General features: G+C 46.3%; 1 protein-coding gene across 5 annotated transcripts in view; it reads left to right on the top strand.

The window, feature by feature from the left end:
* Positions 1-9,206: 9,206 nt before the first annotated feature.
* PTK2B (protein tyrosine kinase 2 beta) overlaps positions 9,207-15,221 on the top strand; it is a 126,593-nt gene continuing 120,578 nt past the window's right edge. For 2 of the 5 annotated variants that reach the window (XM_047090876.1, XM_047090875.1), the window contains exon 1: positions 9,210-9,386. The gene's annotated coding sequence lies outside the window, so the exon portion shown is untranslated. Of the gene's footprint in view, positions 9,387-15,221 lie in introns of all 5 variants that reach the window. The other 3 variants (XM_047090880.1, XM_047090877.1, XM_047090878.1) reach the window with 3 other exon arrangements.

The raw sequence follows: 15,221 nt of genomic DNA, 5'->3' as shown, positions 1-15,221 counted from the left end.
AGCCCTCCACTTCCTGGTTCTGGAATAACGGTTGAGTCTTAAGCATCTGTTTACCACTTTTGCTTTCGTTGTTTACTTATTTTGGCGAGACTTATTCCTGCTCCCTGAGATAAGGAGGAAACAGGTGAGAGAAGGGGGTAGTCGGAAGACCTCTAAAAAAGACACTTTTCCGGTCCGTCCTTCCATAAGTGGGTATGTCACAATCTTTCACGATCTATTTCGTCTTGAGCGAAAATATCACCATTTGCAGCTCTTTTCTGCATGAGATGAGCATTAGAGTGAAATGAATATGGGAAGTGCTTATTACATTAGGCAGACCCCCCCATTAAACCAGAGACTTTTAAGGATTTCTGCAAAGTTAGCTATGGGAACTAGAATCCAGGCTGAATCTCTCCAACTCCCCATTCCTGCCTCAGTTTGATCACTTTACAGCCTTCAGATGTAGGATCCCTTTCCCCTGACACATTTCCATTTTCTTGGTTTGTGTTGGGAGACAGTTCACGTGTGTCATTTTTCTATATTTGAGCAGAGGCACTGACTGCCTTTTTTGGAAAATCTTTTCAGGGATTCTTCTGTGGTGGAGAGCTTTGGAAGATAAATAGTGTCCCCCTCCAGGCAAAGATCCAGCAGGTTTAATCTCCCTTATGCGACATTCATTTTCCCTAAGCTTCTAGTGCCTCTCCTATAATGAAGCCTACCATGGCCCTCATCACCTAGGTTTCTGGTAATTGGGGCTCAGAAAAGTGGCCCCAATGCTTATTCCCAGTAAGTTACCAGTAACTTATATCCCCAGTAAGTTATTCACAGTTACCAGTGTTAGTAACCCACTGCTCTTTGTCTCTGATCCAGGAGTCTCATCTACCAGCATTCTTGATTCTGTGACAGGCTAACTTGTTAATTTACAAGAAGGCTAAAATCTCAGTCCTTTTATAGTTCTTGACAATTGTCTTCCAAGCTTTACCTCAGAACACCCCCCCGCCCTCCGCCACTTTCCCACGATGCCAAGGGGATGAATACCACGAATTACTGCCTTCTGCAGTGTTTCTTAATACATGGTTCCTAGTCCTCCTGCATTACCTGGGGAGCTCTCTAAAAGCACAGATCCCTGGCCCACTTTGGTCTACTTGCCTCTGTGAGAGAAAGGCCCAGGAATTTGCATTTTCACATACTCTCCAGTTAATTCTCAGGTACAGTAAAGCTTGAGGCCCACTGTTCCAGAGCTTCTCACCCGAGGAGTCAGATCTGGAGTTTTAGTTATGGATTCAAAAATTAACCTTAGAGGCAGTCTCTGAAAAGACCACAAGATGGAGCTAATAACCCTACCCTCCAGGCATCTCCCTGAAAATCTTGTTTTCTACTTCATTTTCTGTCACTGTGTTCTCTTATCTGTGTGTCCCAGTTACTCTGTCAATCTATGTGTTTTGCTATCTGTGTTTCATTTTGTTCCTACAGGGCTTTTTTCCCTGTTTATTGTGTCATTGGTTTTCTCAGACTCTGAGTGGGGCCACAAATCAAAACAGGTGAAGAGTAGAAATTGAATATATCTTATTTTCTCTAAGTGGAATTCAAAAGTTAGTATTCAACCAGTAAGGTTCTCCAGGTTTTCTGGAAATCCAGAAGAGACTTGGTTCTATTCCAAGCCCCACTACTAGCCAGAGGCATGACCCAGGACATATTACTTCACTTTTCTGGCTTCCTTTCCCTGGACTATAAAAGGAAAGATGGAACTAAATGCCCCTAAGTTCTCAGCAGCGCAGACACTCTGAACTTTTTTATACTTTGCATAATTTCAGTAAAGAGGGTGACTAATACTTACCCAGAGACCAGAAAAGAGAAATCTTGGCGACTATAACCAATCTGTCACCAGCTTCTGTTCCTTCTTTCAGTAGAAAGGAACTTTCTCGTAGGACTTTGAAGTTCAGGTCCTCCCTTGTACCTACTAAACTAATGCAAAAGCCCCACTGACAGTTCTCGCTGTTGGTAATTTGCCCCATCTGGTACCCCAGACATTCTTGCCAGGCACTGCCACATTCTAGGCCCCCTGCTATAACCATGAAAATTAATGTAAGGAATGACAACTATCTTTTAAGTGTTGTGTGAGGAAAAAAATCCTAGGTGCAGAAAGATAAGTATTCTTTTTTTTTTTTCCTTTTTAAATCAGTAGGCTTGAAAATGATTATTGCAAATAAAAGGCAGAGAGATTAACAAGATTAGATTTTTTTTTCTTTTAAAGGCAAAACCCAACTATACGCTGCCTAAAAGGAGCCCACTTTAAATATGAGCATACAAAGAAGTTAAAAGAATAGAAAAAAAAGGTATACCATGCTAATAGGAGTCAAAGAAAGCTGGAGTGGTTCTGTTAATATCCAAAAAGCAGATTTCATTTCACAGAATATTACAGGGATAATATATAGGATGGCTGCTGAATGCAACAGTTGCAAAGCTGACAATTGCAAGAACCATTGCCAGACATAGGCAACCAGACGTGCAGACATAACTGAGCTTATTCAACAGAATTACCAAGGAAACCTTTGAGAAAATCACTGTAGTCTGATGCTTGATGTGGCACACAGTGATGGCTTAGGCCTTCTCTGAGGCCTAAACCATGGGAAAAAGGAAGGTAGGAGCTCTTATTTGGCTTGAATAATGCAGGGAGAACTTCCATAAGAAGTAGTGTTAATGCAAGTAGTTAGGAATACACTTAGGGTAGTAAATTGCCTGCCTCTGGGTCAGATTAGGTTGCAGACTTCTTTTATTTGATCCACATGTTTTTTTCCCCCTCTGTACCATTTATCATATATGATCTTGTAAGGCTCAACTTTTTTTTTTTTGTTTCGAGTGTTGATTTAAATTCCAATTAGTTAACACATAAGGTAATATTAGTTTCAAGAGTAGAATTTCGTGATTCATCACTTACATACAACACCCAGTGCTCATCACAAGTGCCCTCCTTAATACCCATCACATCTAGCCGATCCTCCCCTCTTATCCCTCCAGTAACCCTCAGTTTGTTCTCTATAGTTAAGAATCTGTTTTGGAGCACCTGGGTGACTCAGTCGGTTAAGCATCCAACTCCTGATTTCAGCTCAGGTCATGATCCCACAGTTCATGACTTTAAGCCCTGCATCAGGCTTTGTGCTGATAGCATGGAGCCTGCTTGGGATTCTCTCTCTTCCTCTCTCTCTCTGTCTCTCCTCTGTGCTCTCTCTCTCAAAATAAATAAATAAACATAAAAAAATGAGAATCTGTTTTCTGGTTTGCCTCTCTTTTCCCCCCATGTTCATCTGTTTTGTTTCTTAAATCCCACATATGAGTGAAGTCATATGGTATTTGTCTTTCTCTAAGTTATTTCACTTAGCCTAATACACTCTAGATCCATCCATGATGTTACAAGTGGCAAGATTTCATTCTTTCCAATGGCTGAGTAATATTCTATTGTATATATGTACACCACATCTTTATCCACTCATTAGCTGATGGGCATTTAGTAAGCCTCAACTTTTATATTTTTAGAATCTTTTAAATGTTTATTTATGTTTGAGAGAGACAGAGCATGAGTGGGAGAGGAGCAGAGAGAGACGGAGACACAGAATCCAAAGCAGGCTCCAGGCTCTGAGCTCTGATCTCTCAGCACAGACCCGACTCGCGGCTTGAACTCGCAAACCGCGAGATCATGACCTGAGCCAAAGTCAGACGCCTAACTGACTGAGCCACCCAGGCGCCCCTATTTTTTTTTAATGTTTGTTTATTTTTGAGAGAGAGAGAGAGAGACAGAATGCAAGTGGGGGAGGGTCAGAGGGAGGGAGACACAGAATCTGGAATAGGCTCCAGGCTCCGAGCTGTCAACACAGAGCCTGACGTGGGGCTGGAACCCAAGAAGGGCGAGATCATAACCTCAGCTGAAGTCGGATGCTTAACCGACTGAACCACGCAAGCATCCGTGGCTATAGACATGCTGAATAGCAGCTGCTCCCTGTGGGAGGGACATTTGTTCTCCAGTTTGCCACAGTCTCTATCCAGCTAGCTTCCCTCACATTCCCTGCCTTGCCTCTGTAGACACTCAAGCTTTCAACCCCTTGCCTGGATTTCCCCAGTGAAGGTTACACCTGGCTGCTATTCATCGTGAAGGAGGCAGGGTGGTAAAATACTCTAGTACAGACAGGCAACTTGGTAACTTGGCAAAATGAAATCTAAACTGATTTTCCATTTTCCAGAAATTTCTCTTTAAGCACCCAATTATTTTACTGCAAATATTTTGAGTAGACATTTTTGGAAATATATTGTATGATTTTTCTTTCTCTAAAACCTAGCATGCAGAACATCATTTGAACGTTCCTTCACGGTTTACCAAAACAGACAATAATTACTGTGCTATGCTGGGTCATAAAGGGGTGCCCTCAGGAGTTAATGCAGTAGGTAGGGTTGTTTGTCCCTATTCTGTAAATGGCCACAGATGCCTATGTTTTAAGTTGCTAGGCACTTTAGTTTTCTTTCTTTTTCAGAGGTTCTTCTTGCTACCAGCACCAATCTGCCGGTCACAGCCTGCTCTCGATCCCTAGTTAATGCTTCCAACCTAGTGTGGGCTAGGAACAGACAGCCACATTTGTTAGAATTGCGGATGTCGATAATGGCAAGACAAGGTTCATACAGTGACGCCTTTGCTTCAGAGCTTATCCATAGGTTGTGGGGACCTGGCGAGCTCACTCACAGGTGGGAGTAAAGGATTGAGGGCCGAGAAGGCCAAAGTCACAGAAGTCACAGAGCTGACTCGAAGTGGGCAGGGCGGGAGGGAAGGCTGCATTTCCACACGGCAACTCTATGGGAGCACCCTCCAGCCCACTGCCCTGCAGCCACGTTGGGGAGCCACAAAAGTGCCAGACAGCAGTGCCCAGAGTTGTGGAAACTGCCTGGCCTCTGTGGCACTGACGCTCTGCCTGTTGCTTTTAAAGGGAAAATAAAAACATTCTTCTGACTTCTCCAACTGCCCTCCCTCTTGGGTACCCAAATTAATTTCTCAGTGGATTTAATATGGCTTTATTTTTCCCAAAGAGATTCACTTTGGCTTATGCCCAGGAATCTGTTTTTTTCCCTCTATGGAAAGATTTTATTTATTTTAACTTTTTCACTATAAACATTTCCAAACACAATATTAGAGAGAATGGTATAATTAACCCCCACATACCCATCATTCAGTTTATGTCAGTTATCAAATTTGCTATTTTTGTCTCACTTCTCCCCTCCACATTCAGGGGGATGGGTGTGGTGGAATATTTTAAAGCAACCGTTATTTTTATTTCAGGAACACATTGTTTTAAGTTACAACAGTATATAATACCTGCCATTTATTGGTAGCTATGAGCCATAGCACTAGCAGGGAAATTTACATGTATTATTTCTAGTCCTTAGACAACTGGGTCAAGTAAATTATTCCCATTTTATAGATGAGGAAATTGAGGTTCAGCCTTGATTTGTATACAAAAAAAAATACGCTGAATGATAGTATATTAGGATGCATTTTTTAAAACTTTTTTTTAATGTTTATTTATTGTTTTAGAGAGAGAGATAGAACACTAGCAGGGGAGGGGCAGAGAGAGAGGGAGACACAGAATCTGAAGCAGACTCCAGGTTTGAGCACAGAGTCTGACACAGGGCTCTAACCCATGAACCATGAGATCATGACCTGAGTTGAAGTCAGACGCTCAACCAACTCAGCCACTCAGGTGCCCCTTAGTTAGGATGCATTTTAAGCTATGGTGACAGAAAAGCCCCCAGTGCAGTAACCTGAACAATTTAAGTGTCTCTTTCCTTCTCATGTAAAAGTTCAAGTAGGCCCAGGGGTGCCTGGGTGGCTTAGGTGGTTAGGCGTCCAACTCTTGGTTTCAGCTCAGGTCATGATCTCATGGTTCATGAGTTCAAGCCCACATCAGGCTCCACGCTAATAGCACAAAGTCTGCTTGGGATTCTCTCTCTCCCTCTCTCTCTGCCCCTCCCCTGCTTACGTGCATTCTCTCTCTCTCTCCTGTCTCTCTCTGTCTTTCACAATAAATGAATAAACTTAAAAAAGTTCAAATAGGCCCAGGCCATGTCTAGGGCTTGCTTGATGGCATTATGGACCCAGCCTTCGTTTCTCAACACCACAGACCAAGATGGCCACTCCAGTTTCCATCAGTAGGTGCAAGTGGAAAAGGAGGTAGTGGAGGCTGTGCCCATTCCCTTGAAATGCACGATCCTGAAGCTGCACACACAACCTCTACTCACCAGTCGTGGCCCAGACCTTCATCACATGGCCATACCTGCAAAGGAGACTGAAAAATGTCTTTATTTTGGGCAGCTTATGACTACAAACCAGGGATTCTATTACAAGGGAAGAAAGGAGGACAACCAGCAGTGTCTTTATGACGGAATAAAGGGTCCTTTTGAAGTCTAGGGCATGGTTTTGAGGTTTGTTTGTTGTTCTGTTTTTGTTCTGGTATCAGCGGTGGTCCATTTAGCAAACCCAGCAGTACCTGGTTTAATTAGAGGTAGATGTCCTTTGGTGATGAAGGATTTCAAGTATTTAATCCTTGTGCCCAGGAGTTGTTTTTTTTTTCTTTGCTCATTTTGTTGTTCTTGTTCAGAGCACTTATAACCAGACTATTCTTTTAACATGAAATTTATTCTGATAATAAAATTATAGTATTGATTTTATTCCACTATCCATAATGGAGAGACCCCAATTACTTACCATTACATGCCAATGACGGGTTTAGATTCAGTTCTGCTCTCTCCCACCTGGGTGGCTGTGGACAAATTATTTACCTTTTCCTCCTTTTCCTTTCTACCAAATAAGAATGCTACTATTTACCTCAATGAATTGTGGAGATCAGTTAGATGATGGATGAAAGTTCTAGTCACAAGCAAACACTTGACAGATTGTATCTGTTCAGATACATATGTAATCTCTCCCCACTGAACCTACCCTATTTAATTCCTATTCTTTTCTTTATTTAACTTTATTTTTTATTTTTTAAAATTTACACCCAAATTAGTGTATAGTGAAGCAATGATTTCAGTAGATTCCTTAATGCCCCTTACCCATTTAGCCCATCCTCCCCCCTTTTTTTAAGTAAGCTCCACACCCAATGTGGGGCTTAAACTTAAAACCCTGAGATCAAGAGTCACATGCTCTACTGACTCAGCCAGCCAGGAGCCCCTAATTCCTATTATTTCTAAAAATAAAATCATAGTATGTTATAGCACAATAGCATTTTAATCACCATAGGATGTATTTTTTCATACCAATCAATTTCATACCTATCATACCCATCAATTAAGTGGGGCATCACAATACCCTGTGAAATGGGTAGAAAAGATAGTACTTATTCCTCTACTCTCCTAGATTAGGAAATACAAGCTCAGGGAGATCCATCTGCTTGCCTAAAGTCACGCCTTTCCTCTTGACTGGATCCTTCCCATGTGCAGGTTAACCTGTTCCACTAGCTACCATCTTAAATGACAAAACACACAATGAGACATAGGTAGAATCTTTTAAGAACATTTATACAGAATTCTAGGCTCTGGGAAGCATTTCTGATAGGTTTTTTTACTAATACTGCATACAACACAGGCAGTGTATCCAACCCAGGGAGTTTCCCAAGGTCCTCTTAATAAATAAAACCTATGATTGTACGGTGCTAGGAGCTAGGTTTCAGAGCTTAAAAAAAAAAAAAAAAAAAAAAAAACCTCTGAAGAATTCAACATGCTCCAAAAATTTTGAATATCTGAAAATTTCTCAAATTACAGCCCAGCCAGATTGTAGGTTATGGATTTGGCCACATGATGGCAGCATACACAAACTCACCTTTTCTTAAACCTATTTGGATTAGTCTTGCTCCTTCGTTCCCATTGCCTCCGGCCCAACACAGACCCTCAACTGCTAATGCAAGTATCTAACCTTCACATCATTCAACATTCATCTCCTCATTCCTGTGCACAAGAAGACAGAAGGGCCCCCCATTTTCCGAAGCCCTCTAAAACCTGCAGTGGCGTCCAGGAGTCAGCTGATCACACTTTGAGAGATATTTGACATTCTGGCTTTGTGGCCTTGGACAAGTTAAGGAATCTAAGCCTTGGTTTTCTTTTCAGAAAGTGGGGGAAATTAAATGAAATCACGTAAACTGAAAGCTTTCTTAGCAACAGTGGTTGGTGTTGAAACTTGCTCACCAAATGCTAGATTTTCCTTTTGTTCTCCTGGGGTGGCTAATCCATTGAGTTTGGGGTTACGGGTGAGGGAGTATCAGGGGGGCCATCATGTGTGCCAGGCTGTCACCTATAGCTGCACAACTCCGGGGGCCACCATCTTCAGAGACGACCCTGTGAATAGTATCTTCTAGAACTCCGGGAGATCCTAATTCTTCACAGGACACAGGATGAAGAAGTTTGGGGCAGGGGCTCTGGAGAGGAGCTTTGAGGTTGTGGGGGACATTGAGGACACACCAGCTTTGCGACCTTATGCTAAGTCCAGTTCACCTCCTCCTACTCAAGGGAAAGTCAGGAATTTTTCTAGCAATAGGGGAAAAAGGGTTTCTAAGTGCCCTTGAGTCACTGTCTTGAATTTCACTGCCCTGCTGGCCTGAGTAAAGACGTGAACCAGCCTCTTTGTTTGGGCAGCCAAGTTAGCTGATATGGAGATGGGGCCAGGTGAAGGCTGCCCAGCTTCTGTGACAATTCTTGTGCTGCCCCTGGTCCTGCCCTCTCACAGCACAAGCGCCTGGATCAGTTCTGCCAAAGCCCCTGGCAATATTCACCTGATCCCAGTGTCCCATCAAGGGGCTGGGGCCACTGTAGAAGTAGGGGGGAGAGGGGGAAGCCCCGGAGGGTCACAGATGCTGAGATTATGGGAGGCAGGTAACAGCCTCCCACTAGGAGCCTAGAGAGGAAACACCAACGTCTAAACGTGGCCTCCAAAAGCCGGCCTGTGGAGTAGGAAGAGGGAGGGGTGGTTGAAATTCAGAGGGGTCAGGCGCTCACAGGGCACGCAACAGCAGAAGACCCCTTCTGGGGTTGGGAGAGGGCTGCCCAGGTGGGCACGTGCAGCTCAGGGAATTGGTGGTGGCGTCTACTTCAGGGTTTATGGTAAGAGGCTGGAGCAGGCACACACTCAGCACCACAGACAACACACCCCACCCTTTAAGGAAGTGAGGAGGAGAGCAGCAGGGGTGTGGTTAACTAGGAGGAGGAGAGGGGAAAACACAAACCTGTCAGCCCTGTTACTCAGCGGAGGCCTCCGGAGCCACCGCGGATCCCTTACCTGCCGCAGCCCCTGGCCCCACCTGTACCTGCCGCGGCGCAACCCGCGCCTCACCTGGCGGAGCCGAGGAGCCGTCGGAGTCGGCGCTTCTCTCGGTGTGAGTCCCCTCCCGCGATCCGGGCTGAGCGCCCAGCCAGAAGTTGGAGGCTGGACGGGGTGGCAGGGGGTGGCAGGGGGTGATTCCGAGACTGGGGGTACCTGGACCGGCCTGAGAGTTCCTGGAAAAGGAACTCAGGAGTCGGAGCTGCTGGTGCACCGCATGCCCGGGCTCACTAGCCCTCCCCAGGGGTAGAGGGATTCTATTTTTGGAGTTAATTTGAGACAGAAGGGTGTTTCTCCCTCTTTGTCCTCGTTAAGTATTCGTGGAGGGGAGGCGTGGGGGGGGGGGGTGTGCAGATGATGAGAAGGCACCAAAGGGCCACCTGCCTCTAAAGGTTAGACCAGAGAGCAACAGACTAGGGCTTTCAGAATCCGGTCACAGGTGCTGCCTCAGAGCCCCTCCCTGCGTCCTGCCCTCTCCCCTCTCCCCATTCCCTTCAGCACCCCCACCCTGGTCCTATTCCCATGCCCTTCCCCCTGCTCTGGCATGGACTTCCTGCCCCCCTAGAGGGCATCTGCTAAATCGAGCCCTGACTGGAAGCAAGCTGGGAGGGCTCTGAGAGGGGAATAGAGGCAGAACTCCAGGGTGTGTGTGTGTGTGTGTGTGTGTGTGTGTGTGTGTGTGTGTGTACTAAAGTTAGCACTCCCTGCACACTGGTTCTTTGTGAAACTACCTTCTAAGGGCCACGAAAGGGTTAAGTTCTGTGCTGCCTTCTCCTGCTGTCAGGCTGTGCGTGGGCAAAGCCTTGGGTGGGTGAACAAGGAACATATGGGTGATGTTCTGAGCCCACCGAGCCCCACCACCTGCCCTAACCCTCAGCCATCTGACACTGGCATCTCCCCACACCCCAAACGTGGGGCTTAATCCAATTAGACTCTTTTAAAGGGGCCAGGGGGAGAAGGGAAGCAGAGTTTGGACACAGAGGGGGCATGTGCCAGGAGGGTTTGGGAACCCAGGAGGAAGTTTCTGCTGACCTGTAGCTAGACCTGAGCCCACAGGGACAGTTGGTCTGGAACGATCAGGTAAGGGACATGAGCAGGCGCTCTCTCCTCACCTGAGTCCCGGCCAGGAAATGCTGTTGGGGAGATAAGCCCCAGCTTTTCACAACTCTGAGGGAGGGAGAGGAGGCAGAGATGAAAAAGTGAGTAAAGATGGAAGGGAAGGAGGAAGCAGTCACATTCAAGAAATGCAGCTCTGCCTGAACATTCTTCATTCATTCATTCATTCATTCAATAAGCATCTGCTGAACTTCCCACCTGAGGTCACATGCTGGTGCTGGGCGTGGGGAGACACGGGTGCATGTGACCCGCCCCTGCTCCCTGGGGCATGCTGTAATGGGAAGGGGCAGTGGTCACAGAGTCAGGGAAGACTTCCCGGCAGAAGTGACTCTAGGTGGAGATGCTAAGGATCCACAGGAATTAGCCAGATAGCGGGAGAGAGGGAAAAAGACCCTCACAAAGCACAGTTAGGGCTAAGACCTGAGGCCAGAAGCAGCATGACACATTCAGGAAACTGAAAGCAGTGCAGTGTGTTCTGAGCATGGAGAATGCAGGGGCGAGGTGAAGCTGGAGAGGTAAGTAGAGACAGCTCCAGAAGGGCCTGCTCAGGCTGCCATGGCAACTCGTGTTGGAGCAACGCTTGGGACCTAGAGCCAGGCGGGAGACTTCCCGGCATGCCTCTGACTCTAGGGTGGGGTTGCTAGATTTAGCAAATAAAAACACAGGACACTCAGATTTAAATTTCAGAGAAGCAATTAATCTTTTTCTAGTATAAGTATATCCCGTGCAATATTGGGACATACTTATACTCAGACATTATTTATTGTTTCTCTGAAATTCAAATGTAACTGGGTATCTGGTGTTTTATCTGGCAACACTTCTCTACAAGAAGGCTGAAGATGCTACCATGCTGGGGATAGGCAGGTGCCAGGAGAACAGTCTCAGGGCGTATTTATCTTGTAACCAATCCTCCTGGATTCCAGTTTGGGACTCCTTCACTGACTGACTGTGTTATTTCTTTCTCTGGTTTTTAAAATGTTTATTTATTTGGGAGGGGGACAGAGAGAGGGAGAGAGAGAATCCCAAGCAGGCTCCACACTGTCAGCACAGAGCCCGACACGGGGCTTGAACCATGAGATCATGACCTGAGCTGAAATCAGGAGTCAGAAGCTTAACTGATTGAGCCACCCAGGTGCCCCTGAACATGTTATTTCTTTAAAAAACAAAAAAACAAAAAAACTTGGTCCACGTGTTTATCTACACAGCTGAAGGACAATGATGCCTCAGAAAGAAATTGGGCTTTGGAGCCTGACGGACCTGGATTCAAATCCAAACTTGGCTGCTTGCCCACTGTGAGGCTCCGCACAGACCACTTAGCCCCAGTATCTCTTTTCTGAAAGAATACAGGAATACTTGGTTGTCCAGGCTGTTGAGAGGGTCAGTGATAATGCATGTAGTTGCCTAGTGAGTGCTAAGGAAAAAGTGGCAGATACTAATTTTTGTAACACCTCCATGGGGATGACCAAAGTGGTATCCACCAAGTACTTGGGGCTCATTGATTTCTGTTTATATTTACCGAGCACTCCGAGACGCCAGGGGAAATAATGTGGTAGGGTCCTGCTTCTAGTGAGAGAGTGGGTTAGCTCCTGGGCAGAGAGGGAGAGCCCGAATTGGCTTGTGTTTTTCCAGCTTTGCCATTGCCTTCGAGTATGACCGGCTGCTAGGGGAGAAGATCCCCAGCTCTCCTCTTGGAGAAAAGTGGGTTGGGGAGAGGCAGTGGCTCAGGGCAGAATTAACTGAAGGGAAATGTGAATGAATTAAAAGAGAGAATCCACATAAAACACCTAGCACAGCGCCTGACACAAACAAATGCCCTATAAAATGTGGCTGCCCTTATTCCCATTTTTACAAGTAGCTTATTAGAAAAATAGCTTTCAGGGGTGGATGAAGAAAGGGCGCCTTGTGAACCATGTTTGGACTTTAACAGGGGCATTTGTGAAAGCAAACTAGGGGCCTCCGAAAAGGGAACCCAGAGGGAGTTAAGAATTTGTTAAGAGAAAGAGGAAATGGAAATTGTGTTCCCCTTGTGGGAACCGCTGAAAGAAAAATGGCCCCTCTTTCCAATGGCTAAGCCTCCCCATCCCCATGCCCAGTGATAGGCCTTTTGTCCCCAGCTCTTTAGAGCAGCATTTGCCAAACAGTGTTCAGAGAAACTCTATGCCATGAGATAGTTATGGGTGTTCCATTAGGGAAATGTTCAAATGAGCTGGCTCTCACAGATTTGTCATGCAAATTTGCACAGTCAAGGTTATGATAAGTCCTGCAGAAAAAGACTCCTGTATCACTGGGCCTACTAGCATTCTGTAAATTTGACTATAGAACTCTGGCAGGGGTGTAGGGAAACCTATTATTGTTTCATAGGAAATAACATTTCATATCTAGTGACAGTTCATGTGGGTACAGTTCTGGGACCAAGCAGGTCTTTCAGAGGACATTATTCATCACATAACTCTATCAGGGAGGGATCTAATTTATTGTTGACTCAGCGGTGTCCAACTTACAGAAGATCTTCAGGGACTGAGCACTTATGTAGAGCTGTCCCTGCACCACATATCCCCCATGGACAGAAACTCCTACTCATGTCAACCAAAATCTTACTGCAACTTACCCCCATTTCCCATTGTTCACAGAGAACCCTGGGGAAAGTATGGCTCTTATCAAGTAGCCCTCTATTCTGATGGCAGTAACTCAGTGCCCTGAATATGGCTAAGGCAGGCACAGTTGGTGCGGGAAGGGAAGGAAGGGAGCATACCTGGGTAGACCCCAAGTGGTAGGTCTCCCAGCCTGTAAATTTCCCCCTGCCCAGGAGTGGCCTTGTGGCCTTGGCCTCCCAGAGGAATGGGGCTCTCGGGTGGTCACACATGGGTGGCTGGAGGTACCCAACTGCTGGCATGTTCAGGGCTGCAAGGGTGGTGATTAAGAGAAGTCCTTGCTGGCTCAGTGACTGAGGGTTTCTCCTAGACTCTGGGTCATTTCTAGGGTAGAGGGGGAGGAGCAAGAATAGTGGCCTCCGCAATGCTAACATGGCTGGTAGTCCTATGGTCAAGTGCAAAAGCTTGGAGTCAGTCAGCCAAGCTTCCAGCTCCAGTTCCTGGACTTGTTGCTTGACATTAGGCAAGTCACGTAGCCTTGTCCTCCTCATCTATAAGACAGGTGAGAAAGGAGGCAGGCAGTTGGAGGAGGGGGGCTGGGGTAATAGGCATTTATCAACTTACATGGCCTATTTCAATATTTTAACATCCCTTTTGCCTCAACTGCACATAAAAGAAATCCCGTCCTTCGGGGCGCCTGAGTGTCTCAGTCGGTTAAGCATCCGACTCTTGATTTCTGCTCAAGTCGTGATCTCACGGTTCGTGGGTTCAAGCCCTGCATTGGGCTCTGTGCTGACAGCATGGAGCCTGCTTGGGATTCTCTGTCTCTGTATCTGTCCCTCCCTTCCTTGCTCTCTCTCAAAATGAAAATAAATAAATTTAAAAATAAAATTCAGCCCTTCAACAGGCACGCAGTAGGCATTGAATAAGTATGGCTCTCCTTATCATTCTACTTTTATACTTAGGGTTCACCTGAGCTGGTGGGGAAGCACCTGAGGGAAAAGGCCATCTTCTGAGGGCTGGCACCCATGGCTTCTTGCGTGTGCTGTCTCACTGACCTGCATCACATCTCCAACAGTTTTTGCGTCTTGCCCCCCACTGCACACCCAATTCCCCATGCTTGACGAACAGCCTGGGCCTAATTAGCTATTTAACCATTAAAGAGACTTTCTACTACTGTCCATCAGACAATGGAGTCTGAATGGTCACTTGAGGTGTTGAACAAGCTGACAAGCTTCATGAGCTAGTGGCTTCACTCTCTTGGGGTTCTCAGCGTCCTGTGCAAAGCTCTGAGCTGTGTGAAGGCGTGGCTGTGGGGGAGGGGACCGTTTTTTGAGTCACTCTGCTGTTTCCCAAGGTATAATTATTACTCATGATGACAGTTTGATTAAGAGAGCAGGCTGGAGGCTGCAAATTCCGATGCCCTTTTTACCTAGACACAACGGATGGATTGGTGGGAACACAGGGGTGGTTCCAGGTGGGCTATGGGTGGGCGGCAAGAAAGGACACTCCCCTGGTCAATGTGATTAGAACTAACACCAACTACTGCCAACATCCATGGAAGGGTGATCCTTCCCCATTTCTCTCTTGGGGACTGTTCACTAACATCTTCCTTCCAGTGCCCTTCTTGCTTTTATGTCTTTAAATCCACCTACAAAGAATCTGGCCACATCACTCACTAGCTGGGGCCTCACAGGAACATACCTCTCCCAGTGTTTAGAACTTGACACTGGGTTTAATTGTTATCTCATGAGCCAGTCTCCCTTTCAGTTAGGCCAATTCTCCCAACACCTTTGAGGGCACAGGACCACCGGTCCCCTTTCCTGTGCCCCTTTTTCTGAGGGTCTTTTTCTGAGGGTCTGCCCACCGCCTGGATCTCTCAGACTCTCCCAGCTGATGCATCCCCACTGGGACAACTGAGGACCCTGGAGGTTCCTTGCAAGCCTTCTGGGAATTCTCTCCCGCACCCCCTCCAAGAGTTTGGGCTTTGTTTGCTCTTGGGGGATGGGAAGGGGCAGGGATCTGTTTCCCACCAGTGAGAGAACAGCCCCTCTGGTCCTGGCCACTGGAACATCACATCTTCTTGTTTCTAAATGATGTAATTTGCCCCGCCCCCTACTTCCTCCCTAGCCTCAAGCACATCTCTGTTCTCCAGGAGCTTTTGCAATGGGAACCCAGCTCCT

Source organism: Lynx rufus, unplaced genomic scaffold (genome assembly GCF_022079265.1).
Source record: "Lynx rufus isolate CCGP_SWC_20201006 ecotype Redwood Valley unplaced genomic scaffold, mLynRuf1.p SCAF_3, whole genome shotgun sequence".
NCBI lineage: Eukaryota > Metazoa > Chordata > Mammalia > Carnivora > Felidae > Lynx > Lynx rufus.
The sequence above is the reverse complement of the archived record's forward strand: the minus strand, read 5'-3'. Positions and strand labels throughout refer to the sequence as shown.